Source organism: Vanellus vanellus, assembly GCF_965231255.1.
Source record: "Vanellus vanellus genome assembly, chromosome: 3".
NCBI lineage: Eukaryota > Metazoa > Chordata > Aves > Charadriiformes > Charadriidae > Vanellus > Vanellus vanellus.
The window spans coordinates 15955860-15983116 of NC_138907.1; positions in this window are offsets into that span (position 1 = coordinate 15955860).

A 27257-nucleotide genomic window follows, 5' to 3' on the forward strand; every position below is an offset into this window, starting at 1 on the left:
GTGGTTGAGTCACCATCCCTGGATGTGTTTAAGAGACGGTTAGATGTGGTGTTGGGGGATATGGTATAGGGGAGAACTTCGTAGAGTAGGGTAGATGGTTGGACTCCATGATCCCAAGGGTCTCTTCCAACCTAGACAATTCTATGATTCTTTGACAATGTGCCCAGTAAAAACTATTTTGCTAGGAAATTTAATAAGAAAACATCTCGAAATCTATAGTGGTGTATAGATAGACAACATCAAGATTGAAAGATAAATTGCTTGAATTACTCACCAGGCTATTTATTAATCAGCTTTTGCCTTGTCTTTTGCCCTGATGTAAAAAGCTTGATTCAAATCACCTTTACAGATTTTTGTCAGTTACAGTATAATTTTACTGCACCTGTCAATTTGGAGAATCTAGTAAAATACATTTTACCCGAACACATTTCCTCTTTGGGTTGGCTGTGTAATACTGGTTGCAAGTACTTTTGATACCTGAAATATAAAATCCAGGTTAAATTGTATGCATCAAATTATTTCAGTTCTCTGATCTTTTTGCCACGTATTTAAATACAGTAGTGTATAAATATTCAGTACCCAAAATATACACAGTATTCAATGGAGTTTAGAACTAAAACGTTGTCATCTAAGTGAAGTCACACGAGAGACAAGACTGGAACAGGCATGCTTTGAATCCAGTGATGCGAGAGCTTTCAACTAAAATGCCCACCTGCTAATCCATTAGCTTTTCGGTAACCTTTCATTACTGTAGTCTTTCTCACCTCCTTGTTCCACAGTTTCTGGAGGAAGGAAATCTGCATTGTAATGATCTATATATGTCAAACATTGTACCTGTCTTGTTCCAAGTGCTTTATTTGAGGTATCCACTTTCCTTTGTTTTACATGAAACGGCCATGGCTCAGGTGGTTTATGCGTTATGTTCACTGACTGCATGTAGGGAGTGGACTGCTTTTCCAATGTAGGATATCTAATATGCTGCACAATTCACTGGAGACAGTTTATCCAAGACTCCTATTTATGTCTTGATAGATCTGTAGAAATAACGTGTAGCTACATGCATTAGTTTGGGTTGAAATGATATTCAGTAACTAGCAATATTAATGGATGAGAATACTTCTGCAAGTTTGCTAAGCTCACAGTATTGGGCATTAGCGTGCAAGTTAGGATGCCTGGGCATCCTATTTGCAGGTCTGTCACTCACTGGCATCGGGGAATTGAGAATATTACTTATTGCCAATTTTTCAGTATATTCTTTTTCCCTTTTTCTCATTATTTTCCTATCCAGCCAGAGAATTGCTGTGTATTACATTTGGGCAGTATCATTTTAGCTGTCTTTGCTCTTAACTTCTCTGGTCTCTTATCTCCACAGATGTAAGCTACAAATAATCATCCTTGTTCTCTGTTGTGGGTGCTTTAACATTCAGAAATAGCCAGATTCCTTTATAACGCTATTTCATTCTCAGTTTTGGTTTTAGGATGCACAATATATCCTATCAGGCTTACTTTGAGAATTGTTCCAAAACCAGATAAGACTCAATAAAATTTTGGGTTCAAAACCTCCTTGTCAGCAAGAAATGAACAACCAGCCTTAGCTTGCTCAGGCCATTTGTGTCAATGAGAAATTAATCACAATTAATCAATTGGCACTGAAACTGGCACAAGTACTGTCCCAGTTTCAAAACAGAGTTCAAGCACTCTTATATTATTTGAAAAAAAAAAAAAAACAACCAACCAACCGTCTGATTTGTACTGCACAGGCATATAATATAGCAGGCTCAGCTCTGAGAAGCTCAAAAGAGCTTTTTTTCCTTCCTTTTTTTTTATTTTACTGAGAGTGTTTTGTCTTTTAAAAATGACAATAATGCAATATTCCTTCCCACAAGATTATAAATTACTTCAGAAATTCATGGGTTTGCTTGTAGTGTTAGGAGAGGAGAACTTTATCTCATGCTCTAAGTTCAAAATCTCTGTTTTACTCTGAGGTGGCACTTATACTGTTAGTATTTTCAGTATGCACAGTCCCAGGAACAAATTAACATATTTTTACAGCTTTAGAGACTCTGATAAGCAATTCTTTTGTGGACTGCCCAACACACCATGATCTGCACACCATAGATGTCAGTCTTATTCTACTTCCCATTTCCAAGTCAGTAGCATAACTGATGGCATGCAAATTGCAGACAGTGTGAAAACGTTCCTGTATAAATAGCTTCCCTGGTCAATGTCCATATAAAATAAAAACCAGAAAATATGTGAGCATAATTCAGAGGATTACATGGCTTTCGTGGAATAATTTATTATATGGATTTCATTCTCTATCTCATGTTTTTTCCCTCCAAGCAGGAGCTGCAAACAGTTTTTTTCCTTAGACTTGCTTGCAGTTCAAAATATCGGACTGATTATTTTTCTTTCATTTTAAAGAAAGAATTACCAGGGAAGACTGGTTGAAGTGAAGTGGGTGGAAATTATAGGTCACATCCAAGTATTCAGGAAAGCTGAAGTTCATAAACATGGGCTCAATCTATGTGCGTTGTTTGATGTTATTGTGATCCCTGAATCTCCTTGATCAAATTAGCCTGTTCCTGGGTCAGGTGAGCAGACGTTCAGTTACAGCTATTTACCTATGCCAACTTGCATTAAAAGTTTATTGCATAATGGTCTATGGGAGAACAAAAGAATGTGGCTTAAGCAATTAATTATCATTTAGATCATAAACATTTTGCAGTAAGAGCTATATATATTTTTTTTTCAGTGCTTGTGAAGTATAGCACACTTGACTGTGTTGGGGTTGTGTTTTTTTTTTTTTTAATGAAAATCCTGATTTTTGTCTCTTTGGTTTTGGCTCTGACCTTGGTTTCCCAGACAGTAGATGATCAGCTGTGGATAGTGCTGCAACTTTACAGAGGAACCTTAGTTTTTCCCCCCATTTCAATTTTGAATTGATCTTTACCGTGCACTGTGCATCTTTATGCTTTAAAACAAGGGATTCAGGCATATGCATGTGTATAATGTATTTCTTATGATGCTGCCTTGGGATGACATGTTACCTGGGTAGATACTCTACAGACGGTATGGAAGTCTTTGGTGAGATTTTTGCTCTGTTACTTTCATTGGCCCCTGCAAAAGTTACATTACTGCACTAAATGCTGGCATCGTTGTCAGATGCAGTATGGACTGCTCTCAGCCTTCTTTGTTTTCTATGTTTAAAGTCTCATAACTGCAGGAGGTTTTAATTCCCAAAAGAACTGGCTGTCCTCCTAATCAGTGTGGTGACTTTCACAATTCCTATTCAGGAAATTTCAACTGAGGTGAATTTCAGAAATTTAATTTGAAAGATAGTGATATCACCCTTTTGTAGTTGGTTGACCTCCTCAGGGTTATTAATTTAATGAAAACCCAGATTAAGTTTAATCTGCATAGGCCCACAACACATTATTCCCATTCCGAAGCATGACACATTCTACAGATAATATTAATAAGAATAAACTTAAAGTGTGTATCTGGGGAAGCAATCAGCTGAGTTTCTTTTGACTTGAAGTTTTCCATTCCCCGTGGTCTGGTGTCGCATTCAGATATCCAAACTTCCTTTTTCCTATTGGGTTCTGGGAGTGAATGAAACCAGCTGTATGATATAAATTACTGACCGATAAACCAAGAACATTGCAGTATAAAATAAGTGGCCTGTGACTTCTGGAATTTTAGTTATTGCTGACTTCCATTCTCCCTCCTTTTTTGTGATTTTTTGGTTGGTTTTTCATTTGCTTGGTGGGTTTTTTTGTTTGTTTGTTTGTTTGTTTGTTTTTTAAATTGAAATTAAGATGCTATTCAGATTCTCATCCAAAATCCACATAAACCAGAAAGAGTCTTTCAGATGGCCTCTGGTTATACCCATAAACAGCTGTACATGAAATTTGACTATTTCACATAGAACGTATGTGAAATCCTGCCCTGATTGAGCTTTGTAGCAAAAGTGCCCAGTTCAGTAGGGCCAGGTTTTCAACACAAATTCGTATCATATTTAACCTCTTCTTCTCCCACTTCAAAAACTTTATTGTGTTAAAATAAATTTTTTGATGAAGTGTTAAGGTATAATAAACTGATCAATATGTTGTTTGCTTTCCTTGTCAGGAGAGGAACAGAATTCAGTTCCTGACCAGTAATTACTGATTTCCAAGGCAACTCAAGATTCTTCTTTATTTAAATGCCAAATGATGTTTTTTGTATGAAGAGCCATGCCTGGCATGAAAACGCCCCTGAGGATCTTTTGTTATTCAAGGACCTGTGTTTCTGTTCTACAATCGACAGATTTATAGCTGATAGCAAAGTTCAGAAACCAGGTCATTGGTGGATTTCTCTATTTAGTAATTGAATTCAGTTGATGTTCATGTTGACTTGAAGCCGTCTGCCTTGTAGCTTGAATCTCCAAATGTATCTTCCCCACAGTTGTCCTTGCACTGAGCAGTATGTTCAGTACTAAAATTTCCTGGAAAATTGCTCCTCTCAGCACCTTATAAAATAATTGAAGGACAAAACACTTGAGATCCTATCTATGACTACCAGTTTACCATTCAGTATCTAATTGGTGTTTATGAGCATAAATACTGTATCTTACAACAATTAACAGTCTCCTATTCTCATTTTATTCTTAATATCCTGTTTATGTGTATGTCTGTTTCTAGCATATGATCTCCTTCTCTATATCTTGTTTGAAGTTTCTAATTTTTGTGACTTCAGATTTTTACCTCCTCCTTGAGTTTTGTATAAAAGGAAAGAAATAAAAGTACAAAGATTACAGTTGGACAGAATTTTTGAAGCTTCCCCCTTTTCTAATGATATTAGAACCACCCAATTGTTATTCACCCAATTGTCTGCTATTCATTTGCTTTCTCATCCACATGCAGGATATGAAGATTTTCATCACAGAGAACTATTTAGCCCACTAAGCTTTCTATTTTAATCTCTGTAGACATCAGTCTTTTCAGTCTGTTTCACTCTCTTTTGATAACTATGTAGGGTTAGAACAATGTTTCATCACTAGCTGAACTACTTCAGTATTTGTTTGAAACAAACAAGTGTTAGTTTTCCTCACCAAGTGACATGGTGGAAATAGAAGCATGAAAGACTGGATAGAGGCTTCTATCCAGGTTATACCTTTTTCATTTCATTTGGCATTCATTGTAGATAACCACTGAAATTAAGTTTTATGCGCTAGTGATATTGCTGACGAATTATGAATGGATATGATAAACTGTGTAACTTGAACTGTAGCTGTGGACATTAGTAAAAATACAAGGATAGATGCAAGATACGGCAAAAGTAAAGGCTTTGCAATAAACAGGAACAAGGAGAGCAGATAGGGTTTAAAAACTGTGGCATATGACCCTTTCTGTCTGAATTCCCCTTAAAATGAATGCAAGGCATACTTCTGTCTGTGATGTATGCTGGCAGTGAAGAATTAATCATACTGGGCCAGGAAGCTGTGCTGGTGGAGGAGAACATATAGCTAATTATTTATATCCATGGAAACTGATCTTAGACACCACAGATCTTCTGACAGCTTCTACAGTCTTTCTGTTAAAAAAAAAAAAAAGAAAAGAAAAGAAAAAAGGGTCTTCTACTGAATGTTGCTGTTAAATATGAAGATTCAGGCACCAACATTAGGTTTTAAATTAGCTCTAGAACAGGCAAGTAGTTAGTATGAAACAATTGAATTAGTGATGTGAATGAGAAGTCTCTGGCAGTTGGGAATTGTACATTTAGGGTAATTTATTTGGTCTATTTTGTTACTTTTTTAACACAGTGCTCAAGATGGGAGAAAGAAATAAAGTGATGGGGGAGGGAGACTGCAAGAACTACATTGAGCTAATTCACTACTTGGAGCTAATTTGAAGTGATGAACAAAATTCATGATAGTTGCCTTTCAGGCTTTACATGAAAAGCTTGTAGTAGCTAATATCTGGATATGCAATTAGCCTTCTATTTTATCTTCCCCCCCCCCCCCTCCCCCCCCCAATCAGAGCCTTTACTTTCATCACCTGCATCCAAACATCCCCCCACAAGCACACCCCCCAGCCCCCTGTGTTTCGCTTTGAGCATGAAGACCTTGCAAGCAGCACAGGTGGTTTCTCAAACATGTTTCACAGTTCTCTGTCTCCATTTAGCACAAATGAACAAAACTGGTAGGTTTTGTTCTTGTACGCACCTTGTAAAGATTTCTTTCTGGGCTCAAGTGTTGACTAAGGCAAAATGAAGGATTGGTTTTCTGCACTTCTGTCTCACCCAGGAATGGTCCCTATAATTATGGCTAAATGAAAGACTAGTTACTGCTAAATAAAAGAAGGCCAGGCAATACTTTTTGCCTTTAAGGCTGAGTGGTGTTGACTGGCTTATGTTAACACTGCTTAGAACTTTCTCCCTGCGTAGCAGACTCTAGAGAGCTCCGTGGTGCATTTTGAAACAGATCTAAAATTGAACTAACAACGAAACAATGTAAATAGTCAAAGGTCTGGTACTTAGATTTGCTCCTCGGCTGCCTTTTAGTTTAGTGGTACAAGCATACCTTAAAAGCCCGTGAACCCTTGTTAGAGTGTGTATGACCTACAGACCCTGAAGGGGATCCTATGCTTCCCTTATAGCATCGCCTCAGTAGCAGAATCAGACCTGTCGTTTGTCCAAAATTAAACCACTAGGGGGCAGTGTTAACGAGCTGTGCAGGGATAAATAATGCTTGCCAAAAGGATGGTTTTACAAAACTAGCACTGGAATTAAGTATTTCGAAAGGTTTAAAAATGCAGAAAACCATTTATTCAAAATGTATGTTGAGTGAAACCAAACCTTTTCCTGACACGATGATAGCTGTGTGGGAATCTCTGTACAGCATCACTCAGCTGTGAGCAGCCTGCACTGTGACTCACAGGTGCCCAGGATGACGGGCCATCGAAAATTGCTTGGAAAATGGATGAAAAAGTGTCTTTGATGCTCATCAATGTGCCCTGTATATACGGTCCTGGAAACTAACCAAACCACCATGACTAAAACAGCCTTATAACCCAAGCTACATGAGGTACATTGAGCTTTTCGTTCTTCACAGTAAGCAAAATTTCAGGGATTGTTAGATCCTGGATAAGGGAACATTTGGTACAGTGCACGATTCCTGTTAAATTTGTTGCCATCTAAGTCTTTATGAGTCATGTTATTCATCCCCAATGACTAAGCAGCATATTTTTGAGATTTTCTTCTTTAATTTATAAATACAGTGTATAAATATTAATATGCTGAAGAGAGAGTTAAAAAGTAACTACTAGTGCCTAAAATCTCCTGTGTGAGGGAAGGACACCTGACTCTGGAAATTTTTTATGAAACAAAGACATACAAAGATCAGCTAGATGAGAAAAACAAAAAGCAGAAAAGGGTATATTGCTCCTTGGGCAAAATCTTTAAATGGAACTGGATACTTTTTGACAGATACATGTGCTAGTGCATCTGCGAATTATTTTGACTCAACATGGAAATGACTGGATGACTTCCTATAGCTGTTGGTGTTCTGCAACTCAGCTAGACCACTTTAATTGGGCCCTTCCATCTTTAAAATCTAGAAGGAAAAGCTTGTTCTCATTAAGGCTTGAGAGTTACTGTCAGTCTCAGTATAACTGGGACTGTGCCATGTCAATTGATGATAACGTATCTGTGAATATTGTATAAATGTACTGTTTTGATGGGAAATGTTCTTCATTGCATGCCAGAGGTTTAAAATTTTTAACCTTCACAGTTTTTGTTTTTTTTTTTTTTCTGGAAAGTCTTGTAAGTGTTTCTGGTACACGTACTTCCTAAGAATGCTGAAGAGGCTTGGTTGTTTTTGTCAAAAGACAGAAGCAGAGCATTAACTGGCTGTGGTTTTGGAGAATATTCCTTATATTGAAGTTTTCTCTATAGCACTGAGTTCTGGAAGCAAAGCAAGAAGCTGCATGACAGAAAGGCCTGCAGGAGTACTTGCAGGAGAAAAATATAATAGAAAGCAGAAAACACAAACCATACTGCAAACATATGACACCCGTTAAAATATTGTTCTTGCAATTTATGCTGGGAAAATGGCTGTTGATGTAAAGAATTTGAGTGTCAGAAACAGAGTGTTTTAAAGAACATCTTTCGCAAGTGTTGGCATTGTCGTCTTTGATCATTGTGAAGCTTTATATGTGTTTGGACTGCAGTATGTTAACACTACTCTTCATGGTTTGTAGATCCTATTTGAATCAGAAACTACTTCAGGAGACAGAGTTGATGTATTTGAGGGCGAAAAATTGGAGGATGTTGATAGTAATATTTATTGCTGAGCTTACCCCAGCTAGCATTTTATAAACTGCATTATAAGTAGCTGATTTTGAATGTCTTCTGGAATAGTATAGCCAGAGTATGTTTAGTTCCTTCTGAAGGCTTCAGCAATGTCTGTGTGTAGTGAGATGCCAGAAATCTATGGAAAAAAATGCATAGAGGCTATGGAGGGGATAAGTACCTTCTAAGGGGGAGAGAAAATAAACAACTAAGCCAGTGGGACGCTTTGGAACAGCTCTCTGTATGATTAAGAGATGTCTTGTGCTGTTATGTATACTTTTTGTGTCACGCCTTACAATCTGAAGTCAACTTTCTGCGTACGTGGCAGCAGCTGGCTGTGCCTCCACCACTTCCACCCCACCAGGGTGCTTCAAACACATGCTAAATAGAATGAGAATTTGCTGGTTGAAGGTTGATGAAATTGTAACTTATTTGAGGATTATTATTTCTTCATAAATGTACCTCAAACCTACCTCCCTACTTCCCTGGCAGAGATGGAGGAATGGCCTGTTACCCTGTAAAATGCAGATTAAAATCAGCAACATTCAGAAAAGAATCAAGATCAAGATCAAATAACTACCTTTAGTAGCAGGAGTGCCTGCCACTCTGATCACCATGATTTATCGATTCCTCTGCACTTTGCCGAAGTAATTACTTGAGACAGTAGTTTATAAATGAAAGAATGAATTTCTGGGCTAAGAGTATCACTGTGGCACAATGTGAACAACTAGGCCTTGAGTTGCCGAGGGTGGTTAGTGCCTGCCATTTAATTTGTTATGCCTGTTCTACTGCTAATTAAACAGCTAACAGACTGTATTTGGGCATTGGTCACATTAAACAGTAAAGCAGTAAGGTTCCCATGTTGTTTGTAGTTTAGCAAAAAAAGGTGTTAATGCATAAGTCTGGGTTTGGTTTTAGTTTACATTATTCCTGCAGGTCAGGTATGTGTTTGGTAATACAGTCTCATCACCTACTTTTACACCTTTGTCATTCATCAACTTTTGCAGCAGATCATCTTTACCGAGGTCTTTGTAGTGGCTTTTTAATTATGAGGTTTGAAAGCATCACTGCTACATCAAAAAGATCTTGGGAGATGCCCAATATTCTCTTATTTGGGTGCTTGGAGGTAAAGGACGTATCAGTCACTAGACCACCAGCAAAAGCAGAAGGCATTTTTTAGAGTTGTCCCACCCAAGTAAGCAATCGGGATGATGCCCTTCCTTGGCTTTTTGGCAGAAAACATAAAAATCATATATTCACGTGAGAAAAGTTTGAAATTTTGTGAGAGCATGAATATTTATCAGGTCACAGGGGATCTGTGGCCAAGCTCCAGTTGACTATATATTAACTGAGTAAAATGCTCTGTTGCAATGGCCTGTGCCTTCCGTGTGCTGACAAGGACAGCCAGCAGCTGGTTGCAGGTGGGCACGAGCATAGAAGACTGATAATTACTTACCAGTTAGCACTGAATAACCAAGGTTTGATGGAATATGCTGGCTTGGCCAGGAAGAAGGTGCTTTGTTGCATGGCAGCGGGAAGGAAATTGCCACCAGTCTGGCATCAAATTAATTGCTGCTATGTCTTGAGGCACTAGTTCTATAAAGGGGTCTGATTACCTAATAGTTCCAAATTAGAATGGGTATTTGAGCTTGTGTGTATATATATATTCAGCAGTGAGGAGGCACCTCCTTGTACTTTTTGTGTTAATTCTTGCAAGGGGGCAGGGCCAAGGGGGTCCTAGGAGAATGCTTGAACTGGTCTGAAGCACGGCGAAGGAATGACAACAGCACTCAAACAGCTGGAAATTATTAAAAGAGGAATAATTACCTTCTCCTGCATGTTATATTGCTAAGTGCTTTCCAGATGAGCTAATAACGTTGCAGTCTAATTAGAGAATGTCCCTTACATCTTGTCTGTCTTACTGGGTGGACAAGATAATAGGATAAGTTTGTGCTGTAGGGCTAGTGGAAAGGGTGAAAAATAATTCACCCATTTCATAAACTGTTGGAGCTAAAGCCAGTGATCAAAAATTACAGTTTTAACATAGCAGATGGCATGACTTCTTAAAAGCCCATTTGATGCATTTTTGACACTGCTATGTTTCTAGTTGAGAAATTTTTGAAGCTCTTGAAGCGTTAGAGCTGTCAGCTGGACTAAATGACTTTAATATTTTTACAGAATAGTGCTTTATCATAGAGATGCCTTTTCCTCCCTCTCCTAATGATAAGCAATTTCTGTTTCTGTAACAGTTTGCTCATACTGCATGCTATTTCATAATTTTCCTCTTGGAGTTTTGGTGATATCCTCTGAGTCGGGGGTGAGGATTTGCCATTTAAAAGTGGTCCTTCCCACAGTGTTAATACAGGTTGACAGTGAAGTTACTACACTGTCCTGAAGAAGTATTTGTATCCTGTTTTTTTTGGCTTGAAGAAAACAAAAGCCCTTACATTTCAACCACTGTTTACAGCTGTGTAAAATAATTCTTGTAATATATAGGATTTTAAAAACATTATTGAAGTTCTGACCATTATTTTCAATGTTGAATGAAACACTGACTCAGAAAGGGTTGCTTAATCTCAAATTTCAGAAATTATAAGAAAAGAAGGCACAGCAGACTTTTTTAGTGAATGATATTGATTCTTATTCATGTGGAATCTTTTTTAAATAATTCAAGGGAATGTTCACAACCAGATCACGTAAGTTCTGGAAAATAAACACAATACCTATACCTTTCAAGAATAAAATTTAAAAGAAGAATTAGAAAATAGGACATATCCTGTACATCAGACTATTTTAGTAGGGACTTAAAATATTGAACTAATTAGGAGCTTTGAACTACGGATCCAAGATTTGAACAAAATGAGAATTCTGTTCAGCACTATCTACATAAACATCAACTCATACATGGATGAAATTAATATAAATGTTATCATCAAACCTTTAAAATGTTTTAATCTGGTAACAGTGTTAGCAGCTGAGGTGTATTATTGCAGTGAATCCGATATAAATAAGTTTATGATGGTCTGTCAGGGAAGTTTGGCGAATTTTCGGCATAACTGAATTTTCAATGAAAAATATGACCAATTTATTTTTATAATTTTAAAAATAGTTTTCTTTATTTTGAAAGAAACACCCCACAACCAAAAAAACCTTTTCTGCCAGGAAAATATTTAACTTTGCATTACATCACTTGAATAGAAATAGCTCAGTTTGCTTTATTAATTCAGAAGGGTTTGTCTTGGATCACTTCACCATTAAACTCAATCTGCCTGTGTTGCTGCAGTACACTAGGGGAGTTGTATTTCAGATGCTTTTTTTCCCAGATATGCAAAGCTCCTCCCCAGATCTCCCGTAAACATAAAAATATCCATTCTGACCAATTCTGCCAAATAGAAATGCCATGGTTTTTATCTGCGTTACTACATACCAGGTTTTAAATCTAGTCCAAAAAAAACTGGTTTGCAGGTTCACCAAGTTTTGTTTCCTGAGAAACCCAGGGAAACACATGCTAAAAGCCAAAAATTAGAATTTCTTAGAGAAAAATGAAAACTGGTATTAGTGCTTGTTTTCTTTTCCAATAACGCTAAAGAATAAAGGATCTGTGGTTAGGACTACTGCCAGAAAAGCCCTTAAACACATGTTCAAATACATGAATAGTCTCATCAACGTCAAAACATTAAATTTTTATCCTCAAAACATGTTGGATTTTATAATTGGCAGTTGCAGGACAGACTGATGAATTAGGAGCATATTTAAAATTTAATAAACACTCTTACTTTCCATATTCAAATGAATAGGAATTTGTTAGAATTTCATACAGTCTGAAAACTTTGGCCAGATCGTCCATGGATAAGACATCTCTTTGTTGAAATTAAAGCAGGAAATCCAAGTCCAACTCTGCTTATGTAAATATCTAGACAGCTGTCCTGTCTGGGTTTGCTTTGGTTTTGTTGTTTGTTTTTCTTTTTCCTCCCTGCTTCTGTCTTTTAACTGAATAGCTGCATAATGTCTCTGTTAAGTTTTGAATGTACAGTACTCAGGGATGCGATAACCGAAGGCCTTTTTAAGCCTTCTTTGAGTCTATGATTTAAACCACTCTTTGCCCCTTTGGTCATCTCAGGGCACCTTTAGTAACTCACATTCTGAATTGTCACTCAGCTGTCCACATATGATGTCCTTACATACTAGTGACATCTCCCGCCTACAGGTTTTCCTGGTTAGACCTTGATGTCATTGACATCTCCAGGCTTCCAAAAAAGGATAAAGTCCTTTATAAATGCAATTATACTTGTCCTGAGTAACTGTGATTTGAAATACGATCTCACACATGCTGGGTGAATGATGTAACCAGTAGGCTACTGGTAATTCTGAGGTGGTTTTCCACCTTTTTGTCTTTTCTTAGCTTTTCAGATGGGCTGGGTAAATTAATGTGGATGGTCTAAGCAACTGATATATATATATATATATATACATACACATACCTAACTTCAGGAAAGTCCTCATAGTGCAGAGTACTGAGCCTGCCTGTCATATGTCATGTTATGCTCTCCATGCCGCCTGTTTTCTGTGTCCTTCCCAGCTGGATAGGCCAGGCAGGTTCCCAGCTCCATCCTGACACTACTTTTCACTATGGGAGCTGTCTTACCTTGCAATTTGTGGATGGATTTGGCACACTTTTTAGAGTTCAGGGTATCCTAGGTAATGGCATGCTTGTAATGATAGGTTTTGCATGCCCAGATAAACAGCAAATTTATGATTGTGGCAGTAGATGTCTTTGAAAGTGGGTACCTTTGAAGGCTTTGAAACTGGGTACCTAAAATTAAAAAAGTAAATACGTAATTTGGATTTCAAAAATTCATGAGCATACTTCTGCTGACTTTCCTATTTCACGTTCAATTTGAAGGGAGGAAAGGCGTTGTGGTTCTGCAAGTGTTTGATACAGAAAGGTATGTAAGACCTGTTACTGCTTTTCTTACAAGGAATTGTCAAAGACCTTTCTTCCCTCTCCAGCTTTGGTGAGGTCTTTTTCTCCTGCAGCTTCCTTTGCTCTCTCTCTTGCTGCCACCTCCTGGAAGCTTCAAGATGCCCAATCTCATGGCTGCTTTGAGTCCTGCAAGGTTAGCTGTGGACTTCTCCCTTCCAGACTTTGTTATTGACTGCCAGTTTCTCTCTTCTCTTAGATGCTGTTGTTCCAAAAAAATCCTGACTTAGCAGGCCTCCTCTTACAATGTCCACACTGGAGATTTAGGACACTCATGCATATCCTAAAACGAACTGCATGCTCTCCCCATCGAGGCATCTCACTTGTGTGTGCCTGCTCTTACCTCAGCATATAGACAAGTGACCTGAAAAGGCTTGACGCACAGTGCCAAAGTTGTTGCTTTTTAATGCTGTGGAGTACTCCAGCTTTAAAGAAAGACATTTCAGTTAACAACAGCAGCAGCAAAAAATTAGGAAAAAGGCCATGGAGGTAGAACTGCTGAATGGAATTAGTATTGTTAAAATCCTATTACAACTGCTACTGAAAAGCAGTTCCAAGTTTTCAAATGTGGTTGATATGCTCTAGGAGTATGCTCAAGTTGGTCAATTTAGATTTGGAGGATTTTAACACTCTGCTTTGAAGAAGAGAAAAAAAAAAAACGTGGTTGGAAAAACTTGGAAGGATTTAACACTCTGTTAGAAACCTGGCGACTCTCCCACTCCGATCAGGAGCTGTGCTCTCAATGAAATGATCAAAAGAAGGTGCCAGCTTGTGTACGCATTATCTCTGACTACACTGCAAGAGTGCTCGGGGTCTTTGGTTTTTTTTAGGCTTCAGTGTGAAGAAAACAATTGGGTAGGAGAGGGGCATGCCAAAGGGTTTAGGATTCATTTTTCAGTGTGAGTCAGGTTCAATACCTGTAGCCTGCCTCACACTCAGGCACTCATCTTTCAAGATTATGGATGATTTCCTATTATCAATTTCCTTGCCTTTGATTTTGAAAGGAAAAAAAGGCTCTTCTGTGAGCTTTAACGATGTCTTCTAATGGTACTTCAAACTGAATCATTCCAGTAGATGTCACTGTGGGCCCCTGAGTTACAGCCATCCCATTTTTAGCTGTTGTTTGCTTTGGTGTCATACACCTGCTATGAACAAGGCTCAAACATCTTTGTAATGATGGTTCCGAATTACAACTGTCTCGGCGTTGCTAATTTCAGCTCTTTACTGAGCAACATGAGGACAGATACCTGCCAGTTCGTCTCTCGATCTCGGCAAAAAACATGAAGCCTGGTGGAAGTGTAGTTGTGATTGGCTATGGCAGAATGCATGAGGAAGAGCATCCCTGTGCAATGCAAGAGGTAGGCATAGGCTATTGTGAGCAGCAGGGTTATTAACAGTCCTGAGTGAATGCACATGGCCATAGTGCTACAGCGGAGAAATAATAGATTTAGTCAATGCAGTAGCACAGCCTGGGTGCACAAATATAGAACTTAAAAAAAAACAACAACAAACAAACAAAAAAACCCAACCAAAACCCCGCTAACCCTCAAGAGTTTTCTAAATATCTTATTTCCAGGGATCCTGAAAGGATTTTGTTTTATTTGATTGTTTTACGCTGAGGATTTTCCTGGGACTTTGCACAGGAATACTGCACGCAGAATAAACCTGGCAATATGTTGTAGGCTTTGAGCTTCTCTAAATAAGATAAGAATTCATAAGCTGTGAGGGAAGACAAATGAGCGGACAAGGAACAATGCCAGAGCTCAAAGTAACAGAGTGGACAAGGCTGTACAGGAGGAGAATGAAGAAAGAGGGGGAGAAAATAGATATAAAGATGTGGTGAAGAGGACAAGGAAAGCAAAAATACACTAATATTAGAAATGCTAAATGCTGCTTTGACTAGTACTTTCTAAAATTCAGAACCAGTCAGCAAAGTCTTTCTAACTCACCCCTCAGCTGATCTCTTCACAGTGGTATTCTTCATGGCCTTTGCCTCTGTTGCAAAGACACCAGTGAGAGACTTGCATGGGCTGGCAGCAATCTTACCAGTTCTCCTCCCATCTTGCCCCAAACTCCATCCAGCCAGAACGTTTACAGCATCAGGACTGTATTCAGATCAGATCTGCTCTCAAAGAGGGGTTTCATTTTGGTAAGTCAGGAAACTTGGCATGGTTCATGCGAGACATTTCTGTTTATGGCGAAAACAGAGATCAAGAGAAATAACAGAAAGTTCTCATTCTTACTTCGATGGCTTAGTTCTGATGATTTATCTTATTTACAGATGTATGGTTATATTGTCATGATTGTGATACTCCTCCATAGCATTGTTTTCTTTTAATTATATTCATTTCAGATTGCAAGATCAGGAAACGCGTTATTAGAAAGGGAAGTCCTCTTCTTGGATACAATAGATAAGAAAAAGCAAAGGAACTATTCAACTATTTGTTGACCCTGTGCTTCTGAGCCTACAAATGACTCTCCAGGAGTCTCAGAATGTGATTTTTACAAGGCTTGAGCCAAGATCCAGTCCCTTATCAGTCCTCCACTTTTCCTTTATAAATTTCTGTAATTGCTTGATTTTTCCTCACTCTATCCTGGTGCTAATGCAGAAGTGAGAGAGCTCTGCCTGGGCCAAGAAGAAACTGTGGCCTTTGATGGACTTTTCAGCTATGAATTTTTTCATTTGTTGGTCCCCAAAGTGATATTCTGAAAGGTTGCTTTATTACCCATACGGAGTCCAAGGAGAGGGCATTTGTTGGAAGGAATGAGTTTGAAGGTTTAAGGTGAAGGACTTCAGTCCAAATGTGATAACTTTACAATAAATACGTAGACCCAGACAAGCTTGTTACAAAAACTCAAGAAACTAGACCCAGAGTGAAGCAGAAGTGTTACTTTAACACACTCTTTGTTGCAAATCTGCCCCTGTGGCATGAGATAAAAATGTCTGGGTGGCTAATAAGGATATTTTCAGCATTTCAGGGCAGCATGTATTTTCACCTTCTGGAGGTTTAGATCACTGTGAAAGGACAAGCAGCAACTAGATAAACATTCTTACCAGTCAGTGACATAGGAAAACATATACTGGGTGTTGATCTCACAACTGGCTATCCAATACTTGCATCCAATTTTTGAGATACCACAAAAAAAACATTGATATTTACAGTTGTTCAGCTAGACATAGGGTGTGTACTTGCATATTAGCTACAGATGGTTTCAGAATAACCTAAGTTTTTGCAGACAGAGGTATGGGTTTTGTAGCTTTTGCTAGGTGTGAATTGAGATTCTTCTATGAGGTAGAAATTAGTATATTATATAGCTGAAGACAAGGAGTTTGATTTTGCATCTACATTCTGGCTTTCCACAGCACATACCCAGAGGAGAATCATCTCTGCTGGGAAAATTTCCTGCTTCACTAGAGCTTTCCTGGCAGATAGATGTGCAAAGATGGGTACAGGTTGTGTTTGCATGTATGGCTATCCTCCAGGTATGAAAATCCTTAACGACCTCAAAGGAATGGCTGGAGTTAAAGCTGTCTGGCAGCAGAATTTATGTGTGCACTGGCTGCAGCTGGAATTGAGTCAAGAAGGTGAAATGACTTCCTCATTTGCTTTCCTCTATTCCTCTGTCCTGCAGTCCCATCAAGCTGCAGTCTCAACAGCCTTAGCTGAGTCTGTGGAAATCCCTGAAAGCACAGTGTAAGTTGTGAGTTCATTATGCTATAAAGATCTATAAAGGTTCAACTTCACTTTTAGCATTCCCAGTGACCAATTCGGTGTCAGCTCTTCCTTGAAATTCATACCCTTTATGATGATTATTACTAAAAGTGTAAGGAAAGAAGGCTACTTGTTTTCATCCTTAGCAGCATTAGGCACTGGATGCTCTTAAAGTTTTCTTTTACTTTTTTAAAACAGTCACAAATTTGATTTCCTTCCCCCCCAACTACCTCTGAGATAAGCAAAGAAAAGAAAGTATCATGCTTTTGAAATCTCTGGCCTGCTTCTGCATCTTCTAACTCAGCCACTTAATGACTGCAGTAACATATTGACTGTTACACCAGATTCTCAGATGATCTAAATCAGCAAAGCTACAGTGGCTTTAATGGAGATAGGATGTTTTGTAGCAGCTGGAGATGGGACTCAGAGTATTACCTAGACCAGACTTCTATCTTAATTGTCTAGTTTATGCCATTGAAAGTAGGCTGTGTGCAAGGTGTCTGAGCTAATGGTGAAGAAGTAATCATAACACTTGAATTTCCTGATTTTTGAGTGCTTGATTTCACAACTGTGAATGTTTTTTCAATACTACCAGTCTCATCTAGCTGTTTTACGGCTCCCACTCCCAGTATCTCAGAATTGTATCCTGCCTTGTACCGCTGCTGGACTTAGCTTGCTGTAGAAGAATCAGGACTACTGTAGGATGCCAGATTTTCCTTTTGAAAAACACTGAGCTATGCCGATTTAGACTGTGCAATTCTAGGTGCTTTCCTCGTGCACTTTGTCATAGAAAGCTTATGCCGGAGGTTCTCAAACAGAAAGCCCTTGAGTAAAGCTATAATCCTAGCTTGGAGCAAAAGGCAATAGACCTGTCAGTAATACAGTGGCACGGGAAATGCTGCTGTAATTAAAGTTCACTTAGCTTTTCCTTTATAAATCTCTGTAATAGAGGCTTTGTATGCTAGTGCAGCCATTTTAATTTATGTTGTTTTGAAACTAGGTAATCAGATTGTCAACTTTAGTGTGATCGTTTCTCCATAAACGTATTTTGCAAAAGTATGCTTAAAACCATCAAAATGAATTCTTGTGTGTGGTGCTGTAAAAATAACAAGAATGATTTTTAAACCTGCCAACCCCAGTTGTTTGGGAAGCCTGTAAGCTCAGGTGCAGAAGTGTGGAGACTGCACGCGATGGTAAAAAATGGGTAATACTTAATTTCCTTCAGGTGAGTAAGATTTTGCCTGACGTTTTGCAGACTAGCTCATAAGCTTTTGTAAACAAATACATTTAATGGTTATTATTTTGCAAAATGCATAAAAGATTTTTATTTTAGAGGTTATACATAACACTGCATGTTTTTCTATTAAAAATATTCTATAAATACTGGATTTTAAATAGCTGTTGGTTAATGGACTGGCCTAAGATCCCACTGAAGTCAGATACTGGGTGGAATTAAACGTAAAGCTTTTAAACTTTTTAATCTCAGTATTATTATTCATTTTTTTGAGGTTAGAGGAAAAAAACCAAAGCATATGTACCATGCCTTCATGTGAATGTTTATTTGCTTGAATGATTTCTATAATAAAAACCCATAGAGAAATGAAAATCTGTTCAGTTTTCAGCAGGAGAAATGGCAAAATTTGCCACGCATGTCATTAAAAATGAGTAGTTCTTCTGGCTGTAGGGTGACCTACTGAATTACGGTATAAAGATTTCACAGCATCTCAGAATTTTGCCTCTGGGAAGAAGTAGAGGAAGTATTACTCCTGTCCTCCCCCCAGCTTAATAGCCTGAGATTGTCCTACCTATTTTTAGGTAATGTTGGTTAACTCGCTCTGAATTATTTTCAAGTTTATATTTATACCCAGAAACAGCTACAGTCTAAAAATAATGGGAAGCACACAATGCTATTTTAACAGTTGAAGTGGTATCTTGAGAATGAAATGAATGTTAGGTAGTTTGCTACAAGCTGCTCGGATCAGACTTTGAGTAAGTTAGCAAAAGTTAGCTATACTGGTACAGCTTTGCTGGAAAGCCCTCCTCATGCCAGATGGAAACACAGCGAGTTTTTTGACAATAGATGCATGGATTAAGTGAGCTATTTTAGGAAAAAAAAATAATATTTAAAAATATCTTCATAACTACAACTACACTAACTTTGGCCGATATTAAAATACTATTAAAAAGAAGAACTCTCATCCCCTCCCTCCTGACACTGTGTTTTCTGGAGGTAAAGTGAATGTGCTTCCTTGCTACCACATTTATTAACACTAGACCTGTATTCTACTATATTGTCTGGGACAAGTTACATAACAGTTAGATGGGTGCATTTGAAATGAGCCATTTTATTTCCAAGTTGGGTAACCCTTCTAACCCCGTCTCCACACTCTGTCCCCAGATTTCAGTCCTTTTTTAACTTCTAGATCAATTTTTAATTGAAGATTATTTTGCAAAGGAAAAAATGGAAACATGTAAAGTTACATATCTGAGTCTTTCCCCCTCTTATTTCACCAAAGATATTGGTTCTATTTGACTACTTTGAAAAGCTGGCCACTCTCAAAATTACAGTCTTTGGTGAAGGCATGGTTGGGCAAAACGTGATTCAGGTTTAGTTGCAAACACATTCCATATGTAACTTTCAGGTATAGAGCTCTGCAGCTATTTCAAACTTCAGGCAAAGAAGTTCTGATTAACTTGTATGGGGATCAACACAGTGAAGATGAGATTCTTGACTTAGGTTATTTCATTCCAGTGAAAAAGGATTGTTTGAATGTAAAGCATTTTCAGCAAAGTTTACAACTCAGACATTGCAGCACAGTGCTCATACAGAACAAGGAGATAACCAGGAAGCATCTATGACCCTGCAACGCACACTTTGGAGAGTATTATTAAGACCTGGTATCTATAAACTCATGGCTAGTCAATTGGTCCTTATTTAGCTCTGCAGGAAGTAGGAACAAGTACAAATCCCTGTTCCTCCTTAATAAAAATTTTATTCCAGGGATAATGAAAAGGGAAAAAGATACTTATATGATACCTTCTGCTGGAACCAAGGGATAGGAGTGGATGAAAGGCAAAAGCAAGTTACTGATCAGGTGGATGTTACTGAAACAGGTGGAAGAAGGGAAACTATGGATTTTATACCCTCTTTCAGTTCCTCTCTCTTAAGTCTAACCACTGCTCTTTTGAAGGTCACTGTCACTACCAACTGTTGAGCAGCACTGCTTGTCAAAATGAGGAAACAAAGAATTCTTCCTTTACCTACAAAGATAAATTTGATGTAAGTGGATAAGCAAGAGCTCACCTCAGTACCTCCTCTGGTGGATTTGAGTGTGGGGTATCCTTGCATAAAAGCAGGTTGACAATGTGGGTGAAACATCGGCAAAATCATATTTACTACTCAACCACTTGCAGTTTTTTTTACATCCTACCTTACTCCTGTGCCAATGTGTAGAGACCTCAAGGGAGACTCGTTCTCCATGTCATTTTGTCCTCTGATTCCCTCGTCCTTCATATGGCTTTGGATTTGTGTAAAGCAAGCTGGTGGTTTAAATTTTGGTGTGTTGACCATGGTAATCTGACCTTGGACTAGCACATATGACGTAACTAGCATGAGACAAAATTCTGGTGTAGAAGAGACATGTCAAGATATGCAGACAGTCTAGAAACTCAGTGCCCCATTGGGCTTGTTAAATAGCATCATGTTATTAGCACTTTGGCTACACATGAGGTAAGACTGTATTCTTTTCCCCTAGCAGTCAAGACTTTTTGTTATGCTAGTAACACAAAGGCAGAATTTGCTGTTTTTTAACAACAGATATGTAATCTAGAAGCGCCTTTAACTTTTTTGCGTTCTCTCACGATGTCTTATTGTTGAAACTATATGAAATGTTCTGAAATAAGTTTACGTAGTAATGTATGTTTTTCTCTTTGCAAGTTTTCCTAAGATTTTCACTGGCTTTACTAAGAATATGTAGTCCAAAAGTGATCTTGTAGCTGAACAATACTATTGCTACCTTTGGCTACTACTATATATTATTTTTTCTTTCAACAGTTTACATAAATAAATCAATTTACTCTAGCAGACTAAGTAAATAAAAGTTTTATTTATTACTATTAACTAAATAAAAGCTCTCACTGAATTTTATGATCACCTTGGTACTTGTAAAGTCTAGTTGTTCAACCATAGATATGAAAATTAATTCCTTAGTAATGACAAGTGGCTAACTGGGGAGGTCCCAATGGACTGGAGGGTGGCAAATGTAACACCCATCTACAAGAAAGGCAAAAAGGAGGATCCAGGTAACTATAGACCTGTCAGTCTAACCTCGATACCAGGGAAGGTCATGGAGCAGGTCATCTTGAGTGCCATCAAAACCCACATAATGGGTAACCAGGTGATCAGGCCTAGTCAGCATGGGTTTATGGAAGGCAGGTCCTGCCAGATGAACCTGATCTCCTTCTATGACAAGATTACCAGAATATTGGACAAGGGAAAGGCTGTTGATATTGTATACCTGGACTTTCAAAAAGCATTCAATACTGTGCCCCATACAATTCTCGTGGAAAAACTGGCTTTGCACGGCCTGAATGAGCATACGATCCACTGGATCAAGCACTGGCTGACTGGAAGGTCCCAAAGAGTGGTGCTCAATGGATTTAAATCCAGCTGGCGGCCGGTCACAAGTGGTGTGCCTCAGGGCTCAGTGTTGGTACCGTTTCTGTTCAAAGTCTTTATCGATGATCTTGATAAGGACATAGGGTGTATCATCAGCAAGTTTGCAGATGACACCAAGTTAAGCAGGAGTGTCGATTCCCAGGAGGATAGGGAAGCTCTACAGAGAGACTTAGATAGATTAGATCATTGGGCCAACACCAATGGTATGAGTTTCAACAAGGGCAAGTGCCAGGTCCTGCACTTGGGCCACAATAACCCCATGCAGTGCTACAGGCTTGGGGAGGTGTGGCTGGAAAGCTGCCTGGCAGAAAGAGACCTGGGGGTTCTAATTGACAAGCGTCTGAATATGAGCCGGCAGTGTGCCCAGGTGGCCAAGAAAGCCAATGGCATCCTGGCTTGTATTAGAAATAGCGTGGCCAGCAGAAGTAGGGAGGTGATCGTGCCCCTGTACTCAGCACTGGTGAGGCCACACCCTCGAGTATTGTGTCCGGTTTTGGGTACCTCAATACAAGAGAGATACCGAGGTGCTGGAGTGAGTGCAGAGGAGGGCAATGAAGCTGGTGAAGGGCCTAGCAGACAAATCATATGAAGAGCGGTTGAAGGAGCTGGGACTGTTTAGTTTGAGGAGGAGGAGGCTGAGGGGAGACCTCATCACTCTCTACAACTATTTGAAAGGACACTTTAGAGAGGTTGGTGCTGGTCTCTTCTCACAGGTAATTAATGACAGAACAAGAGGGAATGGCTTCAAGCTCCAACAGGGTAGGTTTAGACTGAACATTAGGAAAGAATTTTTCACAGAAAGAGTGGTTGGACATTGGAATAGACTGCCCAGGGAGGTGGTTAAGTCACCATCCCCGGATGTGTTTAAGAGACATTTAGATGTGGTGTTGGGGGATATGGTGTAGGGGAGAACTTTGTAGAGTAGGGTAGATGGTTGGACTTGATGATCCCAAGGGTCTCTTCCAACCTAGACAATTCTATGATTCTATGATTCTGTGACAATTTTAATCATACAAAGACCCTTCATAAACACTTGTTTTGCTTTTAATTTTAAAGAAATTGAAGCATCAGCTCTTTGAGGTTCTGCATCATATTATTCTTCCATCACCTAAGATTCAACATATATTAATAGAAGGTACGGTTAAAAGCTACATGCTGCTTCTTTGAAATGGTCAAAGTGCTGGAGTTAAACTATAATTACCCAGAGATTTAGGTGAAGGAAAGAATTACTCTATAATGAAGGGAGTGGGTGCAGCAAGTGACCTGCTGCCTACTCACAAAACAGTAGCAGGGAAATGGTTTGCCCTTACTAGTAAAAACTGAGAAGTTTGGTTGAGATCATGGTTGAGAATCCTTTCCACTGTGCCATGTTAAATGATTCATGGCCTCCCCTCTAGATGCCAGTGAAAGATTTAGTTACGTTGTAGTGATGGTAGCAATCATAAAGCAACAGCTATACTGACATTAAAGAACGATTACAGTCTTTATTCTTCTGTGAGCTAAAGAAGAACTTGATGCAAAAGTTCACAGGGAGCTGGGTGGTCCGAAGAGCTGGTAATGGAATGAGGGCTGGTCCTCAGCCAAGCTGCAGCATCTCCATGCTGCTCCAAGTCAACCAGGCAAAGAAATGACAGGAATAGGGCAGGGAAAGAAGGAGAATCGTCAGGGTTTTTTGAAGCTCTGAAAAGTTCAGTTAGTAGTTCAGCTGGACAAACTGACTTTTTACAACTAAAGGGACGAACCTGAGGTTTTAGAAAAGACATTATAAAATATATCATATGTGTTTCATTTATTGATAGTGCCTAAACTCCTATGGAATTACTATGTGTGGATTTTTATTTACTCTCTTGATAAAATTGACTAAAATAATGTGTTAAAAACGAACTCTTGGGGATAGCTATTAAAGAAGGAATTACACTTTGTTTATGACTGAGGGATGAGGCTGTGTGCAAAGCTGATCCAACAGACATTTTTCATTGCATTTTGTTTCAAGTAGGGATGTTCCGCAGCATAGCTGCGATGTTTACTGTGCAAGTACTTTATTTTACTACAGCAAGTGTATTATTCTCTATCGCTCCTCTTCTATCATAAAGGTCAAGATTTCCTCCATTGGAAATCACACACCACCTCTGTGATTGTTGTGGCTTTTATCAAAGTGCAACGTTGAAGTAATATCTGCACTGTTAGAGACTATCTTGGCAGCTGTAAGTTTGGGACAGTCTGTAAGGAAAAAAAATTCCATTGTCTCCATGTGACTGTTCCAATTCCCTTTGATATCAGCAGGAATCTTTTTTTGATGTCCAAGAGAAAAAAACAGCTGCCACTGGAAGTTCAATAGCATGTGAAACTGCTAATTTTGAAATCCTGCAATCCGCTTATTAAAAAGTGCAATTTTAAAGGAAGGAAAAACAATAATTATTTTGTTTGAATGGTTTTAGAGTTTTCAGTCTGAACATTTTCTTTAAAGATTCTTTGAAATTTTAGTCAGAAAAGAGCTGATGCAATTAGTGGGAATATTATTTGAAAACGCACTTATGTGTCAAATCATATTAGCAGAATTTGAATGAAACAAGTTCAAGTTTGATGGTGTATCCTGTGGTGCTCTTCAAAAAATATTAACCACCTTTACGCTATATAAGTGCAAATTATTATTCCAGAGTATATTATTATCCTGCACTGCTCCTGTAGCTATAACAGTACTCAGTGTACTGTAAATGATTGGGAAAATACTTCTCTACACAATAAGAATCGCACTATGGTTTTAATTAAGTGATCCATTTCAGTAGAATATGGATTTCAACTGGATAATAGTCCCTATCAGCAAGATAAATGCTAATTCATAGGCAGGAAATTATAGAAAATAAGCATCCAGGCAAAGTGGTAAACCATTAGCTAGTCGCAGTATTCAGTGTCACTGACATTATTGCTATTGTATCTAACAATTCACTTAGAAATGAGAACATAATAAGTAAGGGATGACCGTGGCAGGTGGACCCCATGTTGGAGTAGAGGACTGCTAACAGCTTTGAGAGTATAAAAAAGATCCCTTTTGATTTGGCCTCGAATCACACACATACCTTTCAGTCCTGAGGCAGCCTGAAACCACTCTCTTCCACAATTCTACCCGATTCTGGTAGTCCGAAACCAACAAAACATCTGAGATCAGTACAAACAGATCTGCACAACAAGCTGTGCGGATTCCTCCTTGCCTTTCTGTATAACAGTCGCGGGTCTACCAAAGACTGATTATAAGGGTGGAACAAAACACGACACCAGCTTGGGAGAACACAGTCAGAGTGGAGAGAGAAAGAACCGGAGCAGTGTTAACAGGAGCAAGAACGAGAAATTGAGTCGCCCCCCTCATGCCCGCGTTAGCATGATGGGAGGCTGGCGGGGCGGTAATGAAGTCTAGCCACAAATTTAACTAGAAATCTTACTTCAGCAAAACGCGCTGTAAACAGACCCTTCCCTGACTACCTGCAAACCACCTTCTTTTTAACTATTTGCCATATGGGATCGCCGAGCGATGCCTCCCCCGGCGGAGGCGCACAGCCCGCGGCTTTCACAGCCGCCAAGCGCGCCTCGCTGGCGCCCCATTAGGTACGGCTATTGCCCGGGCAGCCGGGGGGTCCTGAGAGCTTGCCAGCTGGTCCCTTGCCTTTTCAGCAATCCTCCTCGGATTTCCGGGCTTCCCGGGAACACGGGAGAGAGCCGTAGGCGCTCACGCCGAGGTGCCGGCCGCCGCACAGGGGAGCAGCCCCCGCTGCCGTGGCGCCTGGGGCTGCTGGCCGGGGGGGACCGTGGAGGTCAAAGCAGGCTGAAGGAGGGAGAGGGGCTCAGAGCGTTCAGATGAGGGACCAGGCTGGGGGTTTGCTTCGGAGGAAGGGGGTTGTGCTTTTTGGAGAAGGACTGGTGTGCCGGTCCGGGGGAGTTGAGGGGTATGGGCGGGGTGGTTAAAGAATTAGAACCCCCCTCTGCTTGCGGGGGGGAGGGTGTGATGCGGTGGGGGGGGGGGGGGAAGGAGAGGACTGGGACAAGTCTGCGTGTGGCGCAGGGCGAAACTTGGAGGAGTTGTTGCTGCAGCAAGTGATACTGGGTTAGGTCTGCCTTCCCGCCGATTGTAATCTCAAACTCTTTCACGTTTTGCGTCTGTCTTTCAAGAAAGTCTGTTTATAATAGCAGGTACTGAAATGCGTTTCTTTTTCCAAATGTGATAGGCAAGTCTGATGAGCTGTAATGTACTGCCCTATAAGCAGAGCCTGTGCAAGGAGAGAAGGGGGCTGAGTTAAGGTTGTGCGGAGAGTTGAATCTCTTCAGTTTCTTAACTTCTCTCTGATTGACTTTAAGAGCGTGTAGCGTATTTTTAATCTCATGTTCGCCTAGCAAGGTGTGTGTCATCCCTTGTCCCTCGCCACCTACATGTGGCATTTCCTGCACAGTAGCTTTGGTGCGGCGTGGTGACGGGGCGGCTGGCGCGTTGGGATGCAGGCTCCGGTGCTGAGTTCCCTGCAGCTCTCCCCAGACAATCTGCAGATCAGAAATAGCGGTGCATACTGAGTCGAAACCAATGGCTGCTTATATGGCGAGCTTTATAATTGCAGGCCTATTTTCTGCTGCTTATCAGAAAATGACTGCTTGATCTTTCCTTCCTTATGTTTTGGATTGTACCAGATTGCAATGCTTTTATAGCATATTTAGTAATGGATTCTGGAGAGGGAGAGCGCTGATAAAATTGTTTATTATGCAATAATCTGTTGAACTCTTCCTGACTAAACTCGGCAATGGATCTGCAGGTATTACAAATACGTGTAAGATTTTCTGCAGATTTGAAAATTAGGAAAAAAAAAAAAGATCACTAGTTAATAATAATGTAAAATAATTTTATTCCAGTTTAGATAAAAAATAATCAGCTCTAATAGATTGGCATGTCTCTGTGGCTATTAATGAAGTATGCCAATATACCTTGTTCTTGGAGTTCAACCTCTGGAAGTGTATGAACATTATGTTAAAGTCTGAAAGGGAAATGTAATAGCAGCAGAAGTAATCACGTGTTCTTTCACGATTTGGGTTCAAAGAATTCTCCGTATATTAAGGAAAACTTTGAATTTTATTGACTCTACTATTGTTCAGTAACAGTTTTAAATAAATGATGTACTATTAGGTTTTGTATACTTACTTTAGGGAACAACAGATATATTGGAATCTCTGAACCGCCCTTCAAGTCCATTGTAGGGTATTAAGTCAGCCGTGAGATTTTTCTCTCTGTCCCAAGTTAAAGGTAACAGTTTGGCCTTTAGGCCAAAGGAGGTTGTTTTTTTGACAGAAGCAAAAGCAAGCCCATTGAAGAGGTGGCTGTAAACACCAAAGAAGGTGAAATAAGTGAAATGTAGGTAACTTTGGAGTGAAATATAGGTAACTTTGGAGAACAGCTATTTTTATTAAAAACTGCCATTTGACACATTCAGATTTTTCTAGCTGCCAACATCTGATTTTGAGATTTGCTTGTTTTTTTCTTAGCAGCTGAAGTCACAAATGGGTAGACATGATGAAGTAG